This window comes from Nomascus leucogenys, chromosome 15 (genome assembly GCF_006542625.1).
Source record: "Nomascus leucogenys isolate Asia chromosome 15, Asia_NLE_v1, whole genome shotgun sequence".
Classification (NCBI taxonomy): Eukaryota; Metazoa; Chordata; class Mammalia; order Primates; family Hylobatidae; genus Nomascus; species Nomascus leucogenys.
This window is the reverse complement of record NC_044395.1, coordinates 37,047,497-37,050,467: the sequence shown is the minus strand read 5'-3', so window position 1 is coordinate 37,050,467 and position 2,971 is coordinate 37,047,497. Positions and strand designations below refer to the sequence as shown.

Here is a 2,971-nt window from a genome sequence, read left to right as displayed (position 1 = left end):
CCAAGGCCTTGGAAGCCTACCACATGCAATCAGTGTGCCCTGGGTATGGGACACGGAGTCACATGAGATTATTTTGGAGCTTTACAATTTAATGACTTCCCTACTGAGTTTCAAACTTGCATGGCGCCTATAACCCCTTTCTTTTTGCCAATTTCTCCCTTTGGTACAGAATGTTTACCTAATATCTATAACCCCATTGGATCCTGAAAGTAACTAACTTGTTTTCAATTTTATAGGCTCATAAGTGGAATGGATTTGCATTGTTTCAGATGAGACTTTGGACATTTAATACTGGACTGAGTTAAGACATTAGCAGACTTTTAAGAAAGCATGATTGTACTTTGAAATGTGAGGAGGGAGATTTGGGAGAGGCCAAGGGGGAAATGATATAGTTTGAATATTTGTCCCTGCCCAAATCTCATATTGAATTGTATCTCCATGCTGGATTTGGGGCCAAGTGGGAGATGTTTTGATCATGGGGGCAGATCCCTCATGGCTTGGTGCTGTCTTCAGAGATAGCAAATTCTTGTGAGATCTGCTCATTTAAAAATGTGTGGTACCTCCCCCACCCACACACTGTCTCTATTGCTCTTGCTTTGGTCATGTGACATGCCTGCTCCCCTTCTCCTTCCACCATGATTGTGAGATTCCTGAGGCCTCCCCAGAAGCCAAGCATATGCTGGTACCATGGTTCCTGTAAAGCCTGCAAAACTGTGAGCTAATTAAACCTCTTTTCTCTATAAATTACCCAGTCTCAGGTATTTCTTTATAGCAATGCAAGAATGACCTAATACAGGAACTGAAGAGATAATTTGTCTCTCTTCTCTCAGATATATTCCTCACTGTTTCTTTATTCTCTATGTCAAAGAAGCAGGACTCAGAAGTCTATATTTCTACAATCATTTGCCTATTGTTTTCCAGACTGATTTGGCCAACGGAATTCCTATAAGGTCCCTGTTATGGATTGAATGTGTCCCTCATAAAATTCACATATTCAAGCCCTAACCCCTAACGTATTGGTACTTGGAGGTGTGGCCTTCAGGAGGTAATTAGATTTAGATGAGGTCATAAGTGTGTGGCCACCATAATGTCGTTAGTGCCCTTGTAAAGAGACAAAGAGACAGAGTGCACTCTTCATCTGTTATAAAAGAACACAATAAAAACACAGCTGTCGCCTGTCTGGCGGCAGCAGCATGGTGGCGGGGGCGGCTGAGGCAGCTGTAGTGGCCCTGGAGGAGGTCAGCTCAGCCGGGTAGTTTGAGGAGCTGCTGTGCCTCAAAGCCAAGTCCCTCCTCGTGGTCCATTTCTGGGCACCATGGGCTCCACAGTGTGCACAGATGAACGAAGTTATGGCAGAGTTAGCTAAAGAACTCCCTCAAGTTTCATTTGTGAAGTTGGAAACTGAAGGTGTTCTGAAGTATCTGAAAAATATGAAATTAGCTCTGTTCCCACTTTTCTGTTTTTCAAGAATTCTCAGAAAATCGACCGATTAGATGGTGCACATGCCCCAGAGTTGACCAAAAAAGTTCAGTGACATGCATCTAGTGGCTCCTTCCCACCCCACGCTAATGAACATCTTAAAGAAGATCTCAACCTTCGCTTGAAGAAATTCACTCATGCTGCCCCCTGTATGCTGTTTATGAAAGGAACTCCTCAAGAACCACGCTGTGGCTTCAGCAAGCAGATGGTGGAAATTCTTCACAAACATAATATTCAGTTTAGCAGTTTTGATATCTTCTCAGATGAAGAGGTTCGACAGGGACTCAAAGCCTATTCCAATTGGCCTACCTATACTCAGCTCTACATTTCTGGAGAGCTCATAGGAGGACTTGATATAATTAAGGAGCTAGAAGCATCTGAAGAACTAGATACAATTTGTCCCAAAGCTCCCAAATTAGAGGAAGGGCTCAAAGTGCTGACAAATAAAGCTTCTGTGATGCTCTTTATGAAAGGAAACAAACAGGAAGCAAAATGTGGATTCAGCAAACAAATTCTGGAAATATTAAATAGTACTGGTGTTGAATATGAAACATTCGATATATTGCAGGATGAAGAAGTTCGGCAAGGATTAAAAGCTTACTCAATTTGGCCAACATTCCCTCAGCTGTATGTGAAAGGGGAGCTTGTGGGAGGATTGGATATTGTGAAGGAACTGAAAGAAAATGGTGAATTGCTGCCTATACTGAGAGGAGAAAATTAATAAATCTTAAACTTGGTGCCCAACTACTGTAAGAAATATTTAATTACATTGGGAGCAGTTCATGATTTAGTCCTCAGAAATGGACTAGGAATAGAAAATTCCTGCTTACTCAGTTACATGTATTTCACAATGTCGTGCTAAATAAATGTATGTTACATTTTTTTCCCACCAAAAATAGAATGCAATAAACATCTTCAAATTATTAACAACAACAACAAAAACACAGCTGTCTTTCAAGCCAGGAAAATAGTTTTTGTCAAGAAATGGAATTAGCCAGTAACCTTGATCTTGGAGGTCTCAGCTTTCAGAACTGTGAGAAATCAATAACTGTTGTTTAAACCACTAGTCAATGGTATTTTGTGACGGAAGCCCAAGCTGACTGATACAGGGCCATTATTTCAGGAAAGATCTCTAGGTATTGTTGTGGCTTCTCTGAGAATCCAGATGTAACTGACACCCCCTCTATCCAGAGTTCTTTTACTAAAAAGCATAGCTTCTTCATTCTTGTGTCATAAGCTTCTCCCTTTGTCCCTTCAGAACTGAAATAGTAGCAGCTTTATTGCTAAACTTTGAATTGCTTCACTAATTGGCTTACCAATGGTTTTGTTATAGGAGTATCAAATATGTTTAATTAAATTCCTAATCTTATAGATTAGGTATGCAAGTAATTAATTTTTACAGCTCCCTTCATTTAGGAAAGATATTTTTGCTGTGTATAGAATTCTGGGTAGACAGTCACTGTTGCTGTTACTGTTTTTGCAGCTACTGGTT

General features: G+C 40.5%; 1 pseudogene across 1 annotated transcript; it reads left to right on the top strand.

Moving 5' to 3' along the window:
* The first annotated feature begins 1,193 nt into the window (after positions 1 to 1,193).
* Positions 1,194 to 2,223, top strand: LOC100603220 (annotated as a pseudogene). The gene has a single exon (XR_004033602.1). The product of XR_004033602.1 is annotated as a glutaredoxin-3 pseudogene (transcript).
* Positions 2,224 to 2,971: the final 748 nt, after the last annotated feature.